Source organism: Lagenorhynchus albirostris, chromosome 3, assembly GCF_949774975.1.
Source record: "Lagenorhynchus albirostris chromosome 3, mLagAlb1.1, whole genome shotgun sequence".
NCBI classification, from domain to species: domain Eukaryota; kingdom Metazoa; phylum Chordata; class Mammalia; order Artiodactyla; family Delphinidae; genus Lagenorhynchus; species Lagenorhynchus albirostris.
The window spans coordinates 81,131,442-81,157,109 of record NC_083097.1 but is presented as its reverse complement, the minus strand read 5'-3'; the positions used below and the strand labels follow the sequence as shown (position 1 = coordinate 81,157,109).

At 37.7% G+C, this 25,668-nt stretch overlaps 1 long non-coding RNA gene and 1 pseudogene across 1 annotated transcript in view; both read left to right on the top strand.

Moving 5' to 3' along the window:
* Positions 1 to 25,668, top strand: part of LOC132518160 (uncharacterized) — a 522,958-nt gene that overhangs the window by 50,521 nt on the left and 446,769 nt on the right. The gene's annotated exons all lie outside the window — the stretch shown is intronic.
* LOC132517888 (NADH-ubiquinone oxidoreductase chain 5-like) overlaps positions 21,437 to 25,668 on the top strand; it is a 53,777-nt pseudogene continuing 49,545 nt past the window's right edge.

Genomic DNA, 25,668 nt, shown 5'->3' with positions numbered 1-25,668 from the left:
TCTGGTTAGTTAGCCTCCCAGTTTTTTCCTGGTAAAATGCTACTTTACTCTTCAGTGAGATAAGTGGACCTTTTTATGTGATACTGTGATATCTTATATTTCTCTTTTGCTTACAACAATTAGGGAGAGAAGCCTAGTTTCATAATTCCATATTCTCCTGCAGGGCTCTGACTTTACTCTGACCATGTTACAGTTTGTAGGCAAATAATCACGTATCCCTGTGCAAAAGTGGAATAGAGTAGCACAGAGTTCAGTGCTGCATGGTGATTCTTGTGTTGGTCATTCATAGCCCTGTAGAATTTGAATTGAGAACATTTGTGTACTTACGTCACCTCCTTGACTTGACCCTTTACCTGGTTAGACCTGTGATGTCTACAAGACTTGCACACATAAACTTGAGGACTTGAACCTGGATGCTCCTCACTCTTTGCTTTCCAGATTTCTACACAACACTTCTATTCCTATTTCCAGAAATAAGACAGGAGCATACTACTTTTTTCAAGAGTGAGATTGCCACTTTATTTTTTTTTATATATTTTGTTGCCTGGAACCACACACCGGAAATACTAATTTAATGTCTATAAAAGGAGTTTGCATCATTTTGACAAGACTTTGTTAGATAATATTTCAGAATTTCTCCCCTTGCCCTGTCCTACTGTGATATATGTATATCACACAAGAGACATTTGGCCTACTGTGTTACCAATAGCTATGTAGTAGAGTGGAGTAGAGTACAGTTTTATGATTCCACTTTTTACCATCACAGAGTAGCTGCTATTAGACCTGTTTTGCCGCAGTAAATAACTTCAAAGCTGGACAAAATATTTGAGCTGTTTCCAGACATTGAATAAACAGGTGCCATGGGAGTGCAATCATTGAGAGAAAGGAAACAAGTGAGATTAGCTGCATGATCACTCTGGTTTTCTGCCTGAATGCATGTTTCTGACTATAGTTCAGGGAGAGGAAGCCCGAAAGTATTCTCACCAAGCTGAGGATACAAAGGTTATTTGTATATAACTTAAGGCTATTGAGTTGGCTGGAATTTACAGAGCAGGGTATCAGAGAAAAGATATCTATGTAAAGAAGGAGATTCAGAAATCTGTATATATGACTTGCCTTTGGTCTTCGGCTAAATACCAAGCTGAACATGTGCAAATTGAAACTCAAAGAGGATGCATAATGATACCAAAAGATACACATCTATTAGGGAGTCGTGAACTGAACAACTCCTGCAGCTTGCACAGAACAGATGTTCTACTTCCAATTAGCCAGTGTGGAGAGAATTCATTTCATATGATAGGTAGCAAAGAGGCCATGCTTTAAGAGTAGGGCTATTTTAGCCCTCAGCTAAAGGCTGCTTTTTTTTAAGTAACAAAGATTTTTTTTAAAACCTTGGAAAGTTGAAAGATATGTGTAAATAAATTAACTGTCAGATTAATAACAAATCTGACAAAATAAACAAAATAGTGACAAAATAAACAAAATAGTAACAAAATAAACACTATTAAGGAAAAGAATAACATCTAAATAATCAATAATATAGTATTCATAATGTCCAGTATACAGTGAAAAATAGACATGCAAAAAGCAGTTAATGAGGTCCATAATCATGAGAAATATTAATCAATAATGAAAGTGACAGAATTAGCAGATGAATTTATAACAGCTATTAAAAATTAGTTCACATTTTAAGAGCAATTTTAAAGGGCAATATTGACAATAAAATTTAATCCCCCATGTAAACATTGCAACTTTTCCAAACCTCACATTAAATAAACACATAGTAAATATAAACAAACAAACAACACATGCACACATACATACAAAAATACATATTTTTGGCCGAGAGGAAACATGAGAACATTCCAGGTAAGAGAAAGATCAGAGTAGGTGATAGGAAATTAACCTGTTCTATATGATTGGTTGTACAGTGTGCTTGAAACAGTAAAAGATGAGGTTAGAGAGTTATTAAGGAGCCAGATAGTACAGATTTTGAAACCAGATTAATGGGCTTGAATTGGCTCCAACTATAGGAGCTGTCAACCTAAAAGGAATAGACTGCCAGATATTTCTCCAGCAAAGATGAGTTTATTTGGGATCGTCGAGAATTGCCATTTAGTGTCTGCAACCATGGCGAGACACATGGAAAACCCCACACAGCAAGGAAAGAACTATTTTATAGACAGGAAAAGGAAGTTGGGAGGGCTATAGTAAACAAAGAGTCCATGGCTGAGTACTTGCCAGGAAAGAAGAAACATCTTTCTTCTTTTTATTGGGCTCTGCTATCTTCGCCAGGCATGAGGGCTCTCCCTTCTGGTCTCCTGACTCTATTTAATGGAGGTTTCTGTTTATTAATTTTTTAACACTTCCCCCTTTTGATCAAGATCTTGCTCTGAAAGCGTTGCTGATCATGTCAGATTTTCTAGTTTTAGCAGTTTTTTGCCCCTTTGTCAGGAAGGACCTTTCTTGGGTGTAGTGTCTCACATTGGACCAAAAGTGCGTGGATTGGAAATCTATTGAGGTCACTTTGAGTAACAAGGAGGGGTAGGAGGGGGAACTATAAGGTATATTTTATCTAAATTCCATACGTTATCACGATCATAGATATTAGAGAGCATCTGAAGTGTTATGTCATCATCAGAGGTTTGATGATAAACTTCCAACAGGACAGATCTGGATATCTTGGGAAAGCTTTCTCATCAGATATTGTCTGCTTCAATTTCAGGAAATCTTTCTTTTTACATTACCAGATGATGTGCAGGTCCATTTAGGGTTTGGTGCTTTCTTTAGGTATGTCACGTGAACCCAAGAGTCTATTCCTTGGAGTTTGGCAGCACAAGGATTGGTTAGCAGTACCTGATAGTGGTCTCTCCAATGAGGTTGAGGAGAGTTCTTCTGTTCTTTTCCAACAGATAAAAACCCCAGGTTGCAAGTTGTGATGCTTAAAGTCTTCATCTTCCAATAACACTCTATGAAAAGATTGATCTACCAAAACATGGTTATTTTATTATTATAAAGCAATTAGCCCTTTGCAATATTGAAATAGCCCTCCTTTTGTTAATTGTGTATCAAGAGAAGCAGAACCCAAGTGCATTGGGTGTCCTGTGACTATCTCAAAGGGTGAGAGTTCATAAGTTCCAAAAGGGATGGTTCTGATATTTAGGACAACAATGCTTTCAGCCAAGGTATCTGTGGTGGGGGGGGCGCTCTGTAAATTTTGCCAATGGAATCTTAATAATGCCTTCAGTGCGTTTGACTAAACCAGAGCACTGAGGGTGGTAAGTGCAGTGAAAGTGTTGTAAAACTAGCTAAACAACACAGGCTTGTCAAAGCACCTGGCCAGTAAAATGGGTACCTTGCTCACTGTGAAGTGCAAGAGGAACCAGGTAGGGATAATGTTTTCCAAAAGGATTTGAGCCACAGAAGAGGCAGTAGCCTGTCTGCAAGGGAAGGTTTCAGTCTAGTATGAAAACATATAGACCATGACTGAAACATATGTATATTCATGAGACAAAGGAAGTTGTATGAAAAGCATTTGCCAGACTTTAAATCGTCCATTGTGCAGTTGAAAATGTCCAGGAGCAGTACAAACAGGCTTCCCTGGGTTGAACTTCAGACAAATGGGTTAATTGAAATAGGTACTTTTTATAGCCTTGTTAATGTTTCCCCACAAATATTGATTCATGAGTACTATCATTTTGTTAGTAGACCAAGAGTTTAATGTATATTCAGGGGTGAGGAGTGAATTTTAGAGTCTTCAATAGGACTGGGTTGTTATTTGGTCCAAACCAGAGCTTTATCGTTTTTTTTTTGTTGTTGTTGTTTCGTTTTTTTTGTTATATTCACTAGTTATATTTTTTAGATTACACATATAAGTGATATCATACAGTATTTGTCTTTCTTTTTCTGACTTTTCTCAATTAGCATAATACCCTTCAAGTCCATCCACATTGTTGCAAATGGCAAAATTTCATCCTTTTTTATGGTTGAGTAGTATTCTATTGTGTGTGTGTATACACACACACACACAACACACACCACATCTTCTTTATCCACTCATCTGTTGATGGACACTTAGGTTGCTTCCATATCTTGTTAATTGTAAATAATGATACTATGAATATTGGGGTGCATGTGTGTTTCCCAATTAGTGTTTTTTTTCCTTTTCTTTTTTTTTGAATATGTACCCAGGAGTGGAATTGCTGGATCATATGGTAGTTCTACTTTTAATATTTTGAGAAACCTCCATAATGATTTCTACAAAGGCTGCACCAATTTACATTCCCACCAACATTATACAAAGTTTCCCTTTTCTACACATCCTGTCAACATTTGTTATTTGTGTCATTTTTGATGATAGCCATTTTGACAGGTGTGAGGTGACATCTCATTATGGTTTTAATTTGCATTTCTTTGATGATTAGCGGTGTTGAGCATCTTTTTATTTGCCTGTTGGCCATCTGTATGTCTCCTTTGGAAAAATATCTGTTCAGTTCTTCCATGCATTTTTTTTTAAACACCTTTATTGGAGTATAATTTCTTTACAGTGCTGTGTTAGTTTCTGCTGTATAACAAAGTGAATCAGCTATATGCATACGTATACCCCCATGTCCCCTTCCTCTTGCGTTTCCCTCCCACCCACCTTATCCCACCCCTCTAGGTGGTCACAAAGCACCGAGCTGATCTCCCTATGCCATGCAGCTGCTTCCCACTGGCTATCTAATTTACATTTGGTAGTATATATATGTCAGTGCTACTCTCTACTTCATCCTAGCTTACCCTTCCCGCTCCATGTGTCCTCAAGTCCATTCTCAATGTCCGTGTCTTAATTCCACTGCTACCTATAGGTTCATCAGAACCATTTTTTTTTTTTTTTAGATTCCATATATATGTGTTAGCATACAGTATTTGTTTTTCTTTTTCTGACTTACGTCATTCTGTATGACAGACTCTAGCTCCATCCAGCTCACTACAAGTAACTCAATTTTGTTTCTTTTTATGGCTGAGTAATATTCCATTGTATATATGTGCCGCACCTTCTTTATCCATTCATCTGTTGATGGACACTTAGGTTGTTTCCATGTCCTGCCTATTGTAAATAGTGCTGCAGTGAACATTATGGTGCATGACTCTTTTTGAATTATGGTTTTCTCATTGTATATGTCCAGTAGTGGGATTGGTGGGTCATATGGTAGTTCTAGTTTTAGTTTTTTAAGGAACCTCCATACTATTCTCCATAGTGGCTATACCAATTTACCTTCCCACCAATAGTGCAAGAGGGTTCCCTTTTCTCCACACCCTCTCCAGCATTTATTGTTTGTAGATTTTTTGATGATGGCCATTCTGACTGGTGTGAGGTGATACCTAATTGTAGTTTTGATTTTCATTTCTCTAATGATTAGTGATATTGAGCATCTTTTCATGTGTTTGTTGGCAAACTGTATATCTTCTTTGGAGAAATATCTGTTTAGGTCTGCTGCAACCTTTTGGATTAGGTTGTTTGTTTTCTAGATATTGAGCTGCCTGAGCTGTTTGTATATTTTAGAAATTAATCCTTTGCCCATTGATTCGTTTGCAAATATTTTCTCCCATTCTGAGGGTTGTCTTTTCATCTTGTTTATGGTTTCCTTTGCTGTGCAAAAGCTTTGAAGTGTCATCAGGTCCCATTTGTTTATTTTTGTTTTTATTTCTATTTCTCTAAGATGTAGGTCAAAAAGGACCTTGCTGTGATTTATGTCATAGAGTGTTCTGCCTATGTTTTCCTCTAAGAGTTTTATAGTGTCTGCCCTTACATTTAGGTCTTTAATCCATTTTGAGTTTATCTTTGTGTATGGTGTTAGGGAGTGTTCTAATTTCATTCTTTTACATGTAGCTGTCCAGGTCTTCTAGCACCACATATTGAAGAGGCTAACTTTTCTCCATTGTATATTCTTGCCTCCTTTATCAAAAACCAGGTGACCGTATGCGCATGGGTTTATCTCTGGACTTCCTATCCTGTTCCATTGATCTATATTTCTGTTTTTGTGCCAGTACCATACTGTCTTGATTACTGGAGCTTTGTAATATAGTCTGAAGTCTGGGAGCCTGATTCCTCCAGCTCCGTTTTTCTTTCCCAAGGTTGCTTTGGCTATTCGGGGTCGTTTGTGTTCCCATACAAATTGTTCAATTTTTTGTTCTAGTTCTCTGAAAAATGCCATTGGTAGTTTGATGTTTGATAGGGATTGCACTGAATCTGTAGATTGCTTTGGGTAGTATAGTCATTTTCACAATGTTGATTCTTCCAATTCAAGAACATGGTATATCTCCCCATCTGTTTGTATCATCTTTAATTTCTTTCATAAGTGTCTTATTTTTTGCATATAGGTCTTTTGTCTCCTTAGGTAGGTTTATTCCTAAGTATTTTATTCTTTTTGTTGCAATGGTAAATGGGAGTGTTTCCTTAATTTCTCTTTCAGACTTTTCATCATTCATGTATAGGAATGCAAGAGATTTCTGTGCATTAATTTTGTATCCTACTACTTTACCAAATTCATTGATTAGCTCTAGTAGTTTTCTGGTAGCATCGTTAGGATCCTGTATGTATAGTATCATGTCATCTGCAAACAAAAAAAGTTTTACTTCTGTTTTTCTGTTTTGGATTCCTTTTTTTTCTTTTTCTTCTCTGATTGCTATGGCTAAAACTTCCAAAATTATGTTGTATAAGAGTGGTGAGAGTGGGCAACCTTGTCTTGTTCCTGATCTTAGGGGAAATGGTTTCAGTTTTTCACCATTGAGAATGATGTTGGCTGTAGTTTTGTCATATATGGCCTTTATTATGTTGAGGAAAGTTCCCTCTAAGCCTACTTTCTGCAGGGTTTTTATCATTAATGGGGGCTAAATTTTGTCGAAAGCTTTCTCTGCATCTATTGAGATGATCATATGGTTTTTCTCCTTCAATTTGTTAATATGGTGTATCACATTGATTGATTTGCGTATATTGAAGAATCCTTGCATTCCTGGAATAAACCCCACTTGATCATGTTGTATGATCTGTTTAATGTGCTGTTGGATTCTGTTTGCTAGTATTTTGTTGAGGATTTTGCATCTATGTTCATCATTGATATTGGCCTGTAGTTTTCTTTCTTTGTGACATCCTTGTCTGGTTTTGGTATCAGGGTGATGGTGGCCTCGTAGAATGAGTTTTGGAGTCTTCCTCCCTCTGATATATTTTGGAAGAGTTTGAGAAGGATAGGTGTTAGCTCTTCTCTAAATGTTTGATAGAATTTGCCTGTGAAGCCATCTGGTCCTGGGCTTTTGTTTGTTGGAAGATTTTTAATCACAGTTTCGATTTCAGTGCTTGTGATTGGTCTGTTTATATATTCTATTTCTTCCTGGTTCAGTCTCAGAAGGTTCTGCTTTTCTAAGAATTTGTCCATTTCTTCCACGTTGTCCATTTTATTGGCATAGAGTTGCTTGTAGAAATCTCTTGTGATCCTTTGTATTTCTGCAGTGTCAATTGTTACTTATCTTTTTTCATTTCTAATTCTATTGATTTGAATCTTCTCTCTTTATTTTCTTGATGAGTCTGGCTAATGGTTTATCAATTTTGTTTATGTTTTCAAAGATCCAACTTTTAGTTTTATTGATCTTTGCTATCGTTTCCTTCATTTCTTTTTTATTTCTCTGATCTGATCTTTATGATTTCTTTCCTTCTGCTAACTTTGGGTTTTTTTCTATTCTTGTTTCTCTAATTGCTTTCGGTGTAAGGTTAGGATGTTTATTTGAATTTTTTCTTGTTTCTTGAGGTAGGATTGTATTGCTGTTAACTTCCTTCTTAGAACTGCTTTTGCTTCATCTCATAGGTTTTGGGTTGTTATGTTTTCATTTTCATTTGTTTCTATGTATTTTTTGATATCCTCTTTGATTTCTTCAGGGATGTCCTGGTTATTTAGTAACGTAATGTTTAGCCTCCATGTGTTTTTGTTTTTTATAGTTTTTTTTCCTGTAATTGATATCTAGTCTCATGGCGTTGTGGTCAGAAGAGATACTTGATAGGATTTCAGTTTTCTTAAATTTACGAAGGCTTGATTTGTGACCCAAGATATTGTCTCTCCTGGAGAATGTTCCATGAGCACTTGAGAAGAATGTGTATTCTGTTGTTTTTGGATGGAATGTCATATAAATATCATTTAAGTCCATTTGTTTAATGTATCATTTAAGGCTTTTGTTTCCTTATATATTTTCCTTTTAGATGATCTGTCTGTTGGTGAAAGTGGGATGTTAAAGTCTCCTACTATGATTGTGTACTTTTCATTTCCCCTTTTATGGCTGTTAGCATTTGCCTTGTGTATTTTGGTGCTTCTATATTGGGTGCATAAATATTTACAATTGTTATATCTTCTTCTTAGGTTGATCCCTTGACCATTATGTAGTGTCCTTCTTTGTCTCTTGTAATAGTCTTTATTTTAAAGTCTATTTTGCCTAACATGAGAATTGCTACTCCAGCTTTCTTTTGATTTCTATTTGCATGGAATATCTTTTTCCTTCCACTCCCTTTCAGTCTGCATGTGTCCCTAGGTCTGAAGTGGGTCTCTTCACTTAGACCCTCTCACTTAGAGTGTCTAAGTGAGACCCTCTAAGTGAGACCCTCTCACTTAATGCTCTCACTTAGTAGAGAGCATTAGTATGGGTCTTATTTTTGTATCCATTCAGCCAGTCTATGTTTTTTGGTTGGAGCATTTAGTCCATTTACATTTAAGGTAATTATTGATATGTATGTTCCTATTACCATTTTCTTAATTGTTTTGTGTTTGTTATAATAGGTGTTTTCCTTCTCTTGTGTTTCCTGCCTAGAGAAGTTCCTTTAGTATTTGTTGTAAAGCTGGTTTGGTGATGCCGAATTCTCTTAGCTTTTGCTTCTCTGTAAAAGTTTTAATTTCTCCATCAAATCTGAATGAGATCCTTGCTAGACAGAGTAATCTTGGTTGTAGGTTTTTCCCTTTCATCACTTTAAATATGTCCTGCCCCTCCGTTTTGGCTTGCAGAGTCTGTTGAAAGATCAGCTGTTAACCTTATGGGTATTCCTTTTTATTTTATTTGTTGCTTTTCCCTTGCTGCTTTTAGTATTTTTTCTTTGTGTTTAATTTTTGATAGTTTGATTAATATATGTCTCAGCATTTTCCTCTTTGGGTTTATCCTGTATGGTACTCTCTGTGCTTCCTGGAATTGATTGACTATTTCCTTTCCCATGTTAGGGAAATTTTCAAGTATAATCTCTTCAAGTATTTTCTCAGATCCTTTCTTTTTCTCTTCTTCTTCTGGGACCCCTATGATTCGAATGTTTGTGCATTTAATGTTATCCCAGAGGTCTCTGAGACTGTTCTCAATTCTTTTCATTCTTTTTTCTCTTTCCTTTTTTTTTGCGGTATGCGGGCCTCTCACTGTTGTGGCCGCTCCCGTTGCTGAGCACAGGCTCCGGAAGTGCAGTCTCAGCGGCCATGGCTCATGGGCCCAGCCGCTCTGCAGCATGTGGTATCTTCCCGGACCGGGTCACGAACCCATGTCCACTGCATCAGCAGGTGGACTCTCAACCACTGCGCCACAAGGGAAGCCCCATTCTTTTTTCTTTTTTCTGCTCCCTGGCAGTTATTTCCACCATTTTATCTTCTAGCTCACTTATCCATTCTTCTGCCTCTGTTATTGATTCCTTCTAGTGTATTTTTAATTTCAGTTATTGTGTTGTTCATCATTTGTTCTTTAGTTCTTCTAGATCCTTGTTAAATGTTTCTTGTAGTTTCTCCATTCTGTTTCTGAGATTTTGGATCATCTTTACTGTCATTGCTCTGAATTTTTTTTCAGGTAGATTGCCTATTTCATTTTCATTTATTTGGTCTTGTAGGTTTTTACCTTGCTCCTTCATGTGTAACAATATTTTTTTGTCATTTTATTTTTATTTTTTTTGATGGGTTGTGCTGTATTCCTGTCTTACTGGTTGTTTGGCCTGAGAGGTCCAGCACTGGAGTTTGCAGACAGTTGGGTAGAGCTGGGTCTTGATGCTGTGATGAAGACTTCCGGCAGGCCTCACTCTGATATGCCCTGGGGTCTGAGGTCCTGCGTTACACTAGCGGTTTGGACTCAGAGCTCCCACCAAAGGAGCTCGGGCCCAACCGCTGGCCTGGGAACCAAGATCCTGCAAGCTTTGTGGCGCGGTAAAAAAAAAAAAAATTAAATAAAAAGGAAGAAAGGAAGAAAAAAGGAGCAGTACAATATCTAAGAATAAAAAACAAAATAAAATTAGAAAGAAAAAATACATTAGGGAAAATAAAACTATATTTGAAATAACTGCAACAAGGTAAAATAAAACCACAACAGAAAAAAGAACAACAAAAAAAAGGGGTTGGGGAAACAAGCCAAAAGGAGAGATTGCTAACAAAGTATAAAGAATACCATAAAATTAGAGAAATAAAAGATTTATTAGGAAAAATAAAAATATAAAAAAATCAACAGCAGTGAATCAACAAGGTAAAACAGGACCACAATCTAAAAGAGTAAAAGAAAGAAAAAAAAAAAAGCCTTGGCTATGGGGGCAGAGTTTAGGTGGGGGCTGGAACTTAGGCATTGGTGGGGTTTAGCATGGGGTGGGACCTAGGTTTATGGGGATGTGACTTTTGACGGTGGGGTGGGGCCTAGGCGGGGCAATATTCAAGTGTGGGGTGGGGCTTCTGCTTAGGACCTTCAGAGAAGGGCGGAGGCAGCACATGGAAAGGAGAGCCTCTGGAGTGTGGAGTTCCGGAGTTTGGAGGTTGGGCCCTGAGTGAGGGTGTGTGGGTGGGGTTTAGGGCCAGCTCGGTGAAGAGAGTCTCCGAGTGTGGAGGTATGGCCCTGAGTGGAGGTATAAGAGAGGGGATTGGGCACTGCATTGCTGGAGGGAGGCTCCGAGGGCAGAGTATTAGGCCTAGGAGCCCAACAGGCTTCCCAGTACCTAAGTGGGCCCCCACCATCCCCCAGGGTCTCCCCCATTGCTGCTGGACCCCTAACCGTGGGTCGGTCCCGCTGGGTGTAAGAACTCCTACCTCCCCCAGCCACCCCTCAGGGGTGCCAGTCCTGGAGGTCTGGCCTTTACTTTTCCTCCCCCTTCCTTCCCTCCCATTCCCTCAGGACCCGCGCAGCTTGAGGGGTCCTAGGTGGGCAGAGGATCAGGCCCGGGATCTCAACAGGTTCCTGTGGGTCCAGGTGGGCAGGGGAAACCTGGACATGCTCCCTTTTGATACTCTGCCCTCCCAGTGGTCCCCCAATTTCCCCCTTCGGGTGTGGAATCCCTTTCCCTCCCCCAGCTGCCCCTCAGGGGTGCCTGTCCCTCCCTGCTTCCACTTCCTCTCCCCCTTCACTCCCCCCATGCTCCACATTCTACCCAGTCACTGGGGATTCCTCACGTCCCTTAGGTGTCCGTGGTCCCCCACCAGTGCCTGGTAGCTGCCCTAGTTGTGAGGAGACATGAATTCCCCATCCTTCTAGTACGCCATCTTGACTCTGTCTCAGAGCTTTATCTTTGGATCAAACCAAAAATTATTGAATTTCTAGTCTTGTATTTTTCTTTTTTGAAGCCAACTTTTGGGCTTCTCTAGCCAGTTTTTCTAAATTATCGTTGGGGTAAATAACCCTTTGGATGATGACAGAGGTTTGGCTACTGTTGGTCTCTTTAAGGGAAGCATTCCTTATGAAATATCAGCAAAATGATTTCCCTTAGCTTCCAGAGAGTCAAGTTTTAGAATGCCCTAGAATCTTAATGCCCCAGGTAAAAGCATTTTTTCTAATAATTCCCAAACATAGGGGCCGTTTTAAATTTGTTCCACTGGAAGTAAGGAAGCACATTGCTTCCGTGACATTCCAAAATTATGAGCTACTCTGAAAGCATATCTACTATCAGTATAAATATTGCATTTTTGTCCTTGGCTAAAGTACAAGCCCATGTAAAAGCATATACTCTATCCTCTTGGGTGGTTGTAGCCATAGGTAAAGATGCTGCCTCAACAACATCAAAAAGAGTGCCAGTTAAATACCCAGCACAATATTTGCCATTGTCACCTTTTAATAAGAACCAACAGTGAACCATGACAAGTCAGAGTTATCCAGAGGAGTTTCCTGTAGATCATCACAAGGAGTCAGGAGGTGGTCCATCACTGTTAGTCAGTCACGAGAGACTTCACTGGTGATGGAGGAGAGAAGAGTAGTGGGGTTAAAGTTTTTTACAGTGTAAAAGAGTTATGTGAGAAGCAGTTAACAAAAGGACTTCATGGGAGGTAAGGCAGCTGACTGAGAAATGTTGAGTGTGATGAGAATTAAGGAGAGCTTCTAGTGCGTGAGGTATAAAAATGGTTAATGGCGGGCTTCCCTGGTGGCGCAGTGGTTGAGAGTCCGCCTGCCGATGCAGGGGACACGGGTTCGTGCCCCGGTCCGGGAGGATCCCACATGCCGCGGAGCGGCTGGGCCCGTGGGCCATGGCTGCTGAGCCTGCGCGTCCGGAGCCTGGGCTCCGCAACGGGAGAGGCCACAGCAGTGAGAGGCCTGCGTACCGCAAAAAAAAAAAAAAAAAAAAAAAAAAATGGTTAAAGGGGATGCAATAATGATTTTCTTGGTGGTCTTAACGAAAAGGGCAGAGGCAGTAAAGCGTCCAAGCCAAAGGGGTTGTCCTCATGCCACAGGACCCAGTTGCTGGAATGGATCAATGGTGGTGCTCAATGGTGGTGGTACTCAATGGATCAATGGTGGTGCCTGTGTTTTTGAATGAGTACCCCAAGTATATTCCCTTCATTTTCATAAAAAAATTAAAAAGGAGATCTTATCATTGGGATGCCCAAAGGTAGGTGAATTCATCAAACTCTCCTTTAAGGCCTTGAAAGCTATGTTGTTTGGTTTTCCTCATAAAACTGGGTTGGGAGTATTGTTTAGTAAAGCATACAGAGGTTAGGCATAAGACAGAAATTTGGAGTCCAATTTTTTTTTTTTTTTTTTTTTTTTTGCGGTACGCGGGCCTCTCACCGCTGGGGCCCCTCCCGCTGCGGAGCACAGGCTCCGGACGCGCAGGCCCAGCGGCCATGGCTCACGGGCCCAGCCGCTCCGCGGCATGCGGGATCCTCCTGGACCAGGGCACGAACCCACGTCCCCTGCATCGGCAGGCGGACTCCCAACCACTGCGCCACCAGGGAAGCCCTTGGAGTCCAATTTTGGCAATAACCTGTTAGCTCAAGAAAACCTTGCAGTTGGTGCTTAGTTTTAGATTTGGGGAAACTTAAGACATCATGAACTCTATCTGGATCTATCTGGATATCAGTTCTTGTTCTGACATCAGATGCCCTAAATATCAAACCTGGGTTTGGGCAAACTGCGATTCTTCTTTAGCGAGCCTTTGTCCCTTTAAGTCTAAGAGCTTTAGCAATGGGATGCTGGCTTCCTGTGAGGAGGCTTGAGAAAGAGAGCAAAGTAGCAAATCATCCACACTTTGCAACAAAATAAGACCCCTAGGGAACTCTATATCATTCAGATCAGCCTTCAGGATTTGTGAGAAATGAAAAGGACTCTCAGTAAAACCCTGAAGTATTACTGTCCAGGTGAATTGTTTTTCTTCCCAAGTGAAGGCAAAAAGGTATTGGCTAGCTTCATCAACTAGAATACTAAAGAATGCACTGCATAAATCATTTACAGTAAATAATTTGCAACCAGTGGGAATGGATGTTAGTAGCATATAAAAGTTAGAAACAACAGTTTCAAGGCATAACAGTGTTGTTTATTGACCAGAGGTCTTGGACAAACTTCCACCCTTGGCCCTTAGGTTTTCTCACCAGTAAACTGGGAGTGTTACAAGGGCTAGTACTAGGGATAATGAGTCCTTGAGCCTTGTAATATTCTGGGCTTTATGCCTTGAAGGGCTTCTTTACTTGTAAGGTATTGATTAATTCTGGGAAGAAGTTTTGAAGGATCTATTTGAATCTTGATGGGAGGTATGCTGTGAATTTCACCGATATCAGGTGGAGATTTTGTTCAGAAGGGAGATGATAGCTGATTTGATAGGGATAAATGGTGATTGTTTCCAGAATCAGCTCTAATACTCTCAGAAATAGGACAACAACAACAGAAAAGTCAAAGGGTCATTTAATTCACCTGGTTCATTACTTTGATGATTAATGTCAAATTCTAGACTTATTTCCCCTTTTGGGAGAAATTCCAGCATGATACTTCTCTAAGGCATCTCAGCCTAATAAATGGATAGGGGTAGAGAAACCAAAGAGAAAAGGGTGTGTATTTCTCAAAGGGCCTAAACAAAAGGGAATAGGTCCATAGACAGAAACCACCTGAGGTTCAGTAGAGATTCCCACTATTTGAGCTGTTTTAACGCTCATAGGCAGGGGAGTTTTATGGTAGTGGGGTTGAGCACTAGAGTGTGGCTCTGGTGCCGATTAGGACTGGAAGAGATCCATCCCAATCTGGAGAAATGTTTTTCCAAGTCAATTAAGAGGGACGATTGGGAAGAGCTCCTGTACTTCCTAGGAGCCCCATCATTGAGAATTGGGAGGACATTGGAAAGGCTGGTTAGAAGGCTGAAGGCACCTAAAATGCTTAAATTTGTAACTATCTCTTTTCCAATGTCCTGGCTCTTGCAATAATAGCAGAAAGTAGGAGGGTTTTGTTTTCACTTAGGAGCATTCATTTGCTTGAGTTGAAGATGAAGAATTTTGGCATTCTTCTTTTTAGGTGACTCATCTAAAGTGGGAAAGAACTGGTTTACCAGATGAACTACATCTGGAGTGGACATAGTTTTCCATTCCATCCTGGTCCTTTTTACTAGAAGGGAAAGGTCCTCGTTCAGCCCATTAATAAATATAGAATTAAAAGCTACCTGGGTGGAATCAATATCAGAAAAAAGTCCAGAATTTTAAAATAATCTGAAGTCAGTTGTAGTAGTCATGAACAGATTCATCAGATTTTTGTGTTCAAGCCTAAATTTTATTCCAATCAACGGGCTTTGGAAAAGCCCTAGGAATTGCCCAAAGATGTCACTTAGGATTGCCTGAGCCTGGATCATATAATAAATTAGTGGGCTTGTCTCCCATTTGTAATTCTAGAAACTTTTCAGGACTCTTCCAATTAACAGTTTCCATCCAGTGCTGGGCCTGGGCTTCACAGACAAGCATATGAACTAGCTGATATGAGTCAGAGAAACTGGGTTGATAAGTTTGGATGACTGTATTAAATTCCTCAGCAAATCTGTGAGGATCATCAGTTACTTTGGGAAAATCTTTGACTATGGCTTACAGTTCAGCATTAGTCCAGGGTACATAAGAAATTAAGGGTTTAGCTTATGGATCCCCAGAAGGCTTAATTTAAAGGGACAGGTTCTGACAAATTTAGAGGAAAAAGTATTGGGCAGAGTTTCAGAAAAAAAGGGGAAGTTCAGCAAGATAATTTGTATGCGTGACCAGTGGGTATAGAGGAGGCATAGGTAGTGTAAAAGAGGAAGAAGAAGATGGCACCAAAGTCAGAGTCGAACCGCAGGGAGCCACGGGAGAGAGACAAGATGGCACCAGAGGTGGAGCTTGAGAAAAAGAAACCAAGGAAGAAGAGCCTGAGTCTTTAAGACCCATTTTATCTTTCTTTAATAGTTTGTTTGACTCTGTGGATCTTAAAAATCTTATTTTGCAAAGGCAGAATTTTAGACTCCTGATAACTTTTGCAAGCCTCAAAATACCAATCAAAATAGGCATACGAGTCAATTCTAGAAAGTTTTGAGTTATTTAATACAATTCAGTTTTAATGAAATTAAGTTTGGGGATTTCAAAAGTTCCCCATAAAGACCACTGATATTCTAAATTTGTTTTGGTCATATTGGTCCATTTTGTTATAAATGCATATGAAGAAGGACAGTGGTTTTTAAACATAAAATAGGCTGTATTGTGGGTGCCCTTAAAAAATTTAAATAACTGGGATCCCATTTCTCAGACGTTTTTCTCTAGAGTTAAGAACAATTTTCAAACAGTTCAAATAGCTCAACTCAAGCAGCTTGCAAGCTAATACTAGCCAATTCTAAGGAAATATCGAAGCCAAAGGCTTTTCAGCCAGTTTACAGAAAACAACCCCTATTCCAAAGGAATGGGTGCATAGCTGAATTGGCACAGTTTCTGTGAAGCAGTCCCTGTTCTGGAAGGAATAGGCCACTGGCTTCTCAGTCAGCTTTGGCTGAAACAGTGATCTCAAAATCAGACCAAAGTGCCAAAGGAGCATTTGCATACAGAATAACACCTTAACCAGAAAGATGAAACCTTAAAATTGATCCCAAATAAAGCCTGAAGAGTTTCAAAAACAAAGAGGATGTGAGCTTGGATCCAGGAAAAAGATGTAGGTTCAAACTCCAGGCTCAGCGAGAAAAGCATTGAGTGACAATGGGCTCAATTGTGGGAACTGCACCTGTTTGCTCACCAGACCCAGTGCCTTTGGGAGTCTTCTCTGTTTCCTCTACAGGCCATCAAAATGTTTACCTGACAGACAGCCAAGTATTTCTCCAGAAAAGATAAATTTATTCAGGATCAACAGAGAATTGCAATTCAAGGTCTGTAACCATGTTGAGCCACATGCAAGTTTCCACACAGCAAGGAATGGAGAACACTTTTATAGAGAGGAGAAGGAAGTTGGGAGGGCTAGCGTAAACAAGAGCTCATGGCTTTTCATTGGTTAAGTCCTGCCAGGAAAGAAGAGGAGTGTTTCTTTTTCCTGTTGGGCTCTGCTATCATTGCAGGGTGTGAGAGCTCCCCCTCTGGTCTCCCGATTCTATTTAATTGAGGTTTCTGTTTATTTTATTTTGTTTTTTACATAGGGACTCAGGAAGTATCTTGATTTATCCAATTTTTAATGTGTGATAGGTCTGAAAAATGTTATACTGGACAGGTGTTTTGCCGAAAGCCTTACTTTCGGTTTCAAGGTTCATAGGATTCGCTGGCAAAATAACACTCAGTTAAACAAGAATTTAGAGAGAGTTTATTGAATTAACAAAGATTACAGTATACTAATTAAGAAAAGAATAGTATAACTAAAAAAGAATAGTAAAGACAGAGGTTTATACATCACCAAATTGGAGAAGCAGCTACATCCAGATCCAAGCAGTGCTGCGAAGTCCCTTGAACAGCAATCTGGAGTCCCAGTTGGGAAGGTCCCGGGCTGTGAGTCCACCCCATGGATGAGACTTCAAACTGTAGTTCTGGGGGCTTCTGTTTATAATCCCAGGCTGCAAACTGATATCATCAGTGTGCATGCAAAAATGAAGCTCTGGTTCAATATGCTGTTGGTTCAATGCAGCTCTGGTTCAATATGCTGTTGATTTCACCATGTGAGTCACAAGATTTTCCAGACCCGGGGGGACTGGCCAGGTCCCCAGGGCTCAAGAAATTCCAAGACCCACTCCCTTTCTAATTGTACATGCTGCTTGAGTTGTTAGTAACAATTGTTAGGTGTGCAAGCAGGCACCCAGTCCAGGCAGGGTCACAAGGTGGTCAGAGGCCTTCTTCTGCCTCTGAAGCCTGAACAGGACTACTTTACCAGTTTTCCCAACAACAGTGAGAACTTTTTGCCATTACTACAGGGTAGGAAAAGGTATTTGCTGTGTGTGCATAGAGACCCATGTGTGCCCACATGTTTAAATTGAAAGAGCTATACAGTTAAAGAAATTTGTCATCTGATGCACTCTGACTGAATACAATACAGAGAAGAAAGGACTATTTGCTCAGTTACTTCTTCAGATTATTGCTTCTAGGCAAATTAGTGGAATGATTTCCAGTCAAGACTCAGGATCATCTATGTCAGGGAATAATCATTATCAACAATAAATGAATACAAGCCATGCCACGGAAAACAGTTGTCCCTTGCTATCCACCAGGGATTGTTTCTAGGAGCCCCCTGAAGCTATAATCCAAGAATGCTCAAGTCTCTTATATAAACTGGTGTAATACATTGAATACAGTTGATCCTCTATATCTGCAGGTTTTACACCACAAACTCAACCAATCAAGGATTGAAATTGTCTTATTGATATTTCTGTGTTATTATAACTTTGACTTTCAAATTTATTATAAGGAGGGCCAGCAATTTCATTGATAGTGATTCAACTTTGAAGTGAATTCAACTTTGAAGTGCACATTTTTCTGTTATACTTTTTGTAAGCATTATGTCAAGTTAAAGAATATCTAGAAATTTTAAGTTAGCAGTTGTAGCTGCTTATCTGTTTGAATCAGGATTTTATCTATATTGTGCAATCCAAACAAACAAAGACATTAGGTGTTAGGCTAATGTACAGTAGCAACCATCATTTAATAATCTTAAAAGATTATTAAACTTTTAACTCTAAACAGCTTCAATTTTCTCATTAATTGAAATGATAATAAATATATGTTATCTTAAGAATAAACTTATACTAGTTACCATGTTTATATTTTTATATATTGAGATTCTATATAGATTTTGTTTTAAAAAATTACTCATTTGCTAACAACATTTAAAACCACTATTCTGAGTTATTAATCAAAAGCGAACCTGAAAAAGAGAGGTAGCACTGACAGAGGGTTAGGAATTCTAGGATAAATCTAATTTTAGACATTTAAGGTTTGATGCAGTGACATTAACCTACATAATAGAATATATTTGTAGGTTACCATTATAGTTTTCCAAGAAAAGTAAATGTGGAAAAGGTCCCCAAAGAAGTTAAAAAGGAAGGAGAATACAAAGAACTAAGTTTAAGTCTTGAAGGCATCTCACAATTGAGAGAAATACATAGAGGAGAAATTGCATAGTATATATTGAAAAAATTTACCTCACAGAAATCCAGTTTGAAATACATAGAGTACATTTGCATTCATGCTGTAAAGCAAATATTGTTATTACAATTATGCCCTAGTTTGAAATCCCTGGTTCAATGTACCAGTGATGCTCTTTCCATTGGGAGGTGGATTCTATTTCTCTACCCCTTTGAATATAGCCTTGGGTCTTGCTTTGATTAATGGAATGTGTCAGAAATGACACATTTCTGTGCTGTGCAATTTCTGAGCCAGTCACTAGACCTTGTATTCTCTTGTAATGTAGGTATCGCATGTGAGGAAGTTCAACCTGATCTAGTCTCCTTGAGGATAAAAGACACCTAGAGAGAGGCCCAGGTACTCTAAATGTTGCAGATGAACCCAACCCCAGCCAACTTCTCAGCTAGATGCAGCAGCATTAAGGAGCACAGTTGAAACAGCACAGGAATTACCCACTTAGATCAAAGATTTGTGAAAAATAATACACTGCTGTTTTAAGCTACTGCATTTGAAGTGGCTTCTTATGTAGCAAAGTGTAACTGTCACACTGGGCAAAACAGGTTCTTTATGTTATTAATTTCACTGAATTTCAAATTCACATGTGTCATATTCATAACTATGTGGTTTAATGAACAGTGCGATATTGTATAAGGTTTTCTGTGGTAGTTGAAATTAGTAGAAATGTTAACAATTATTTACTCCTGATGTGTATGAAGGCATATTACAGCTAAAGCTTAGGGATCAACTAAATTTTCTAGAGGAAAGAATGCAAGGTTTAGAGATAAAGAATCAATTTAAGGTGACAATTTGAGAAGAATTTACTAGCTGGGTGATTTTGGTCAAGTTATTTCATCTCTCTAGTTCCCTATTTCTTATTTGGTTAAAAAGCATTTTAAGGCACATAATTCCCAAGTTTGTAAAATAAATAAACAAGCAAGCAAATAAATAAATATATATATAAATATATGTTGTTGTTGTTTCTGTGTCTGTTTCTAAACTGTAGTTCGGCAAGTCCCTTAGAATTTGTTGCCAGGATTTCATTTCCTTTGTTTAGCATTATGTGTAGTTGAATGTAATCAATGAGCAGATTACTGAAAATACAGCCCCAAATGTTTTACTGAAAAATATTTTAAGATGATTGAAACAAGTTTTATGACAGGTTATCCATTTCAATACTAAGTTATAATATCATTTTATTCACGTTAGTGTTAAAAAGAATAGAATCTGAGAATTAAATAAGTGAAACTAATGTATCTCAATGACACTGACAGCCACAAACTAAAACTATGAATACTGAGTGAATAGATGAAAGCTGTATAAGTAAGTAAATAAATACGATACATCATCTATTTGCATTTGTTAAATAATATCATATTCATGTGGTAAGAATTCTTTGCCACAGACTTCTGGGTGTGGTATTTTATTCATTCATTGCCAGCATGATAATCAATCATCTTTGACATATGTGACAAGTCAAATAAGGAAGAAAAAAGTACTTGCCAAAATATTGCTCACAAAGAGATGACACCAGAAACCCTTAATGTTGTCAATTTGAAAAATTATGTCAATCATAAGCTTTGATTTTGCTGCCTGTGTTTATTACAATGTTTGGTAGGTAATTTCATTTGTATGGCAAAAATCATTCTTTCATTTTTAGATATACCGTATAATGTAGCACATTTAAAATTTTCACTTTTATTAGAATTTTCACTTGAAAGTTCAGGGGGTAAAGGAATTTAGAATAATGACTAGAGGAATTGTGTGGAGTTGAGATACACAAATATTATTAGTCTCTTTGAACTACTTATGAATGGCTTATATGCTGTTGAAAAGTTAACTAAATTAGGGTCCATTTTGTTTTATGATATTATTTGTTACGTTTAAAGACACTAGCTATTTCAAAATCGTAGTTGTCAATGGCAAAGAATGGAAATAACTTTTTGAAAAATATATGCAAAGAATTTTATTTAAAATAATTTTAGATCGATAGTGGAAATAGTTAAATAAAAGTATTTAGTCTCATAAAAACTCAGTTTTGTTTATAAAAGTTCCTTAGCCCTAATTTTTAAAAAAATTTCACTTCTTCATAAATGTTTTACAGCCATATTTACCTATAGATTAAAATAACATCATGAATTTTCATGCAGTCATTTGGGTTTCTTTCTTAAGTTTATTTCTACAAGAAAAAAAAGAGGAAAAAATGGAAGAGATTTATTATATTCCATTAATTTTCTTTAAGGCATATCTAATATTCTTGCCTGCTATGAGAATGGTACTGTGTTTATTTTTGTACTAATTTAATTCATATAGTCAAATCAAAATTTCTTGAATGGAAAACCACTATTTCTGTAGACAAATAGCTATATTTTTCTCTCACTTTAGAAAATTATGTTAGACAATAATTCACTGTGCAAGAGATTTCAGATGCTTTTCTCAAATTGACATACCAAAGTACCTTAATCAATAGTTTACATTCCTAATATCAATGAGATTGTAGTTATTCAATGATATGAACTGTACTCTACATCACACATATATTTAATATGTTTTATCAGTCATTAAAACCTCATGTTGTAGAATGAGGATGAGATGAGAAAAATCCCTCCAAAGCACTGTCAGCCTTCATGGAGTGTAATGCCAAAGCTCTGAAGGCTGAGACAGGGCAATGGAGAGGAGAATTTACTGGATCTCCCGAGGTACAGAAAGTAGAGCAGAGAGATATCACCAGTCATCCAGATAGCTCACATACAGGCTTTAATGCAGAGAAGAATCCTCAAGGTTTGAACACTGATAGCTGGGTTTTAGTATTTAATTCATTGGAAGCAAGGTTACTCTTTGAAGAACACTATTCAAGGTAACTAAGAAATGTCGTATGATACATGTGATGTTAATCAAAATGCAAATATACATATGTTTGAATAAGGAAAGTTGAATAGCAAACTGAATCTGAAGTCAGAAATTCCCAGTGTTGGTTTTCCAAGGACTATTTGGCCACTGGAAAATCAGTTACTCTTTTTAGACCTAAGTTTCCATGTCTGTAAAATGAGAGATTTGGACTTAGTGATCTCTTTCAACCTTAAAATTCTGTGATTCTTTGTTGACCTATGTCTCTTACCTTAAGTTCAGATTGGTAAGTCAAATTTAATAGAGAAATTAAATGATAAATCCTTATTATTCCATGAAGTTAAATTAAGATAAAGATATAATAGTAATAGAACTATTATTATTATTTCTTGAGCATCCACATCATGCTCTTAACTAGTTATGTGCTTCTTTCTTATTTATACCATGTATTATTTGGGCATCAAAATTTTAATTTAAAAAGAAGAAAAGTAAAATACAAAAGCAATTAGTTCATCTTTGATATTATGAATTATCAGCAATGAAGAGAAGATGGGAGCTATTGGAACTGGTAGCTATGAATTAAAGTGCGGACCAGAAAGTAACTGTATATCCCCTGGAAAATTATAGAGATTTAAAAATTCTTATTTATGGGTCCTTGAACTTGATAATGAACTCTTTGTGTAAGATAGATCTCAAAGTAAAAAAGGTATGTCATCCTTTATTTGCTCACATATGAGATTAAAAAGCATCTTCCTAAAGTACAGAAAGTTGAGGAGCTTATCTTACTGTGCATTTTTGGTGTGCCACAGATATTTATTGAATCAGTAAATGTAAAGAACTACATTGTTACTTGGTTAAACAGCAGAGATCTCGTATTCCTGGTCATGATCAAAGAAGAGCCATGAAAAGAGAAATTTAGAGTTTGTTTTTTGCTTTTAATAGGGGAGTTTCTAAAGGAGCATACATTAAAATTTAACCGAAGTGGAGAGCAAGAGAAATGAGACTCCATAGAGTAAGACAAAGAAGATACCAAGGAGTATTGTGGGTCTCTTGCATCTGCTGAGAATGTGATTTTATTAGCAATTTATTTTATTGAAAGAATGTAAGAAATGTGAACTTAAGGTCGAAAAGATACATTTATTAATTTATTTTGTCCATTTCCTAAAATCCCTTGAGGCTCGGGCTTACCTGTGGTTTTTGAAAAGATTTCTATTATCATCAATAAAGTAGTCTCCTACATGACAATAAAAATTTGTGTAAGATACACACAAAAATGAAGAGGATATAAATGCAGAAGAGAGCAGAATTTATTAAACCATTTGGACCATTTAATAAAATTGGAGGAAATATCTAGGCCAAGTTTTTGAGAATGAATAAGTACTCATAAAATGAATAATAGTAAATGGTATTTTAGCACATAAATATGCATAAAGATATGAAATAAAATAGTATATTCAACTAACTACTAGTAATTTTACCTTCCTGTAATGTGATGTCCAAAGATCAGGAAACAACAAGAGAGGAGGAAGAGACAACTTAAGAAGCCAATGCAGTAATCCAGGCAAAAAGTGAAGAGGACCAGATCTAAATTAATTGTGGAGAACTGGAGAGAAAAAGTAGATTCAAGGGGTACTTAGGGAACAAGATCTTTGGGATTTGGTGATTATTGGGAAGTAGGGGATCTTTTAACTACTTTATATTTTAAGACCCTTATTGATCTTTAAATAAATATGATGGCAGGAATTATTAGGTTAAAAAAATTCCCTGAAGTGTTTACATGTGGTTATTACGTTTATATGCTCACTATTTAAACACCTAGATAATTAATCTTTCACTTTCATCCAGATATTTTGTCGATGAGTAGACAGAGAAGCAGTTAAGATTACAGTGTATGTTTTACAAATTATAACGAAAAAAGAGAAAACTTATTAAATTTAATCAGTGTGGATTTATTTAAATTCTAATGTCAGTTAAATGACATAGAGCAACTTTTTTTTTTGGCTGCGCCACATGACATGTGGGATCTTAGTTCCCCAACCAGGGACTGAACCCGCACCCCTTGCAGTGGAAGCGCACAGTCTTAACCACTGGACTGCCAGGGAAGTCCCAACATTTTTATGATATTCAAAACTTTTAAAATCCTCCTCACTATTTTGAGAACATACTTCAGAAATACCCAGAAACATCTTTGCTTTTAGTTCAACAATATAAAAGGATGAAGTAGTAATTCCTTTCTGTCAGAGTAGAGGTATGTTTTAGCTCCTTTTCTCATAAAAACAAAACTACAGCAACTTTCCTTTCTTTGATATATGCTGCACCTTTTTAAATATCTCTATCTGTGTCCCCTTCCACAATATAGCTAATTAAATTGTTGTTTTCTTACACACTGTAAAGGCAGCTGTAATGTCCTGGTTACTAAAAATGACTGAAGTAATATAATTCTTGTTAGAACTTGTTTGATTACAGACTTGCTCCCTACAATCAGGCATCAGCAATTCCTTCTTGAGAAAAAGAGGAAATAAAACCTATTTCAAAATATTTCATTGTTTAGTAATGATCTTTGCTGGGCACAGTCCTAACAGTTGTTTTGTTGCTAAAAAAAAAATAGAAAACAGGAAATTATAGTTTAGTAATATAAGGAATACTTATAAAAAGATATTCACTTTATTTAGCTTCCTCCTAAAATACAACCAGTATCAAGAAATATTTATGGACCTGGGGTTTTATACACACATACACACATTTCTGTGTGTGTATACATATATATGTGTGTATATAATTATTAGATATAATCAATAGATGTATTTATTGGCTATATTTTGCTGCTTAATTAACAACCATAAAACCTAGTGGATTTAAACAACACTTCTTTTAGCTTCTAATTCTGTTCATCATCAGTTTGGGTTGGACTCAGCAAGAAAGTTCTCATGATGGTTTAACTTGAATCTTCTCATATATCTGCAGTCAGCTGCAGGTCTGGTGGACAGCTCTGCTTTTAAGGTTTGAATGACTGTTGGCTGGGGTAACAGCAGCAAGTGGGTTTATGGATCTCTCATCATCCAGTGGCTAGTCCAGGTTTGTTTCCATGATGGTGACAAGTTTCAAGAATGGAGAGAAGGCAAGCCCCAGTGCTTAATTACTATTGAAGCCTCTGCTTGTGACACATTTGCTACTGTCTCCCATTGGCCAGCGCAAGTCACATGGCCAAGTACAAGGTCAGTACAGGATGGAATTTTGCAAGGGTGAGGGATACAGACGAGCATGGAGACAAGAATAAATTAGAGGCAATTGTTGTGCACCAGTTTTCCACAACATGGTACTCTGAGGGTATGCGTGTGTCTATCTACTTATCTATTTATCTATCTATAAATCAGTAGAATAAATGACTAAACTCAGCTCCTACATTTAATGGTACAACCACTGACCCATAATTGACCATTTCACTGAAGCTAAGGGTGTGATTTGAAAAAAATGATGTGGCCAGAACAGCATTGTAGTGTATGACCTCTTCAGGTGGCATTTTATATGTTCTGAACTCTTCCTTCCTAATTACTAAATGTATCTACTTGTTTTTAATCTGGAAAATTATGTGCTTTTGCAAATTGCAGTGGCAAACAGACCCTGAGGTGGCCTCCAATGATTCCCACTTTTGAGTATTCATGCATTGTGTAATCCCCTTACCTGTGACTTGCTTTTAACATGTGGACTATGGGAAAAAGGATGTCATTCCTCCAATTACATTACATTTGATAAGACTGTCTTGCTAGCAGTCTTGCTCCCACTGTACTGCTGGCCTTGAATATGTAAACTGCCCAAGAAAAAGGGCCACGTGGCAGGGAACTATGGCTGACCTCTTTCTAGGAGCTGAGGGTAGCCTTTAGCTGACAGCCAGCAAGAATCCAGGGCCACCAGTTTGGAAGTTGATTCATCCCCACTTAATGTCTCCAGGTGAAAATAAAGCCCAGGTGAACACCCTGAGTGTAGCCTGTGAGAGACCCCGTCAGAGGATCCA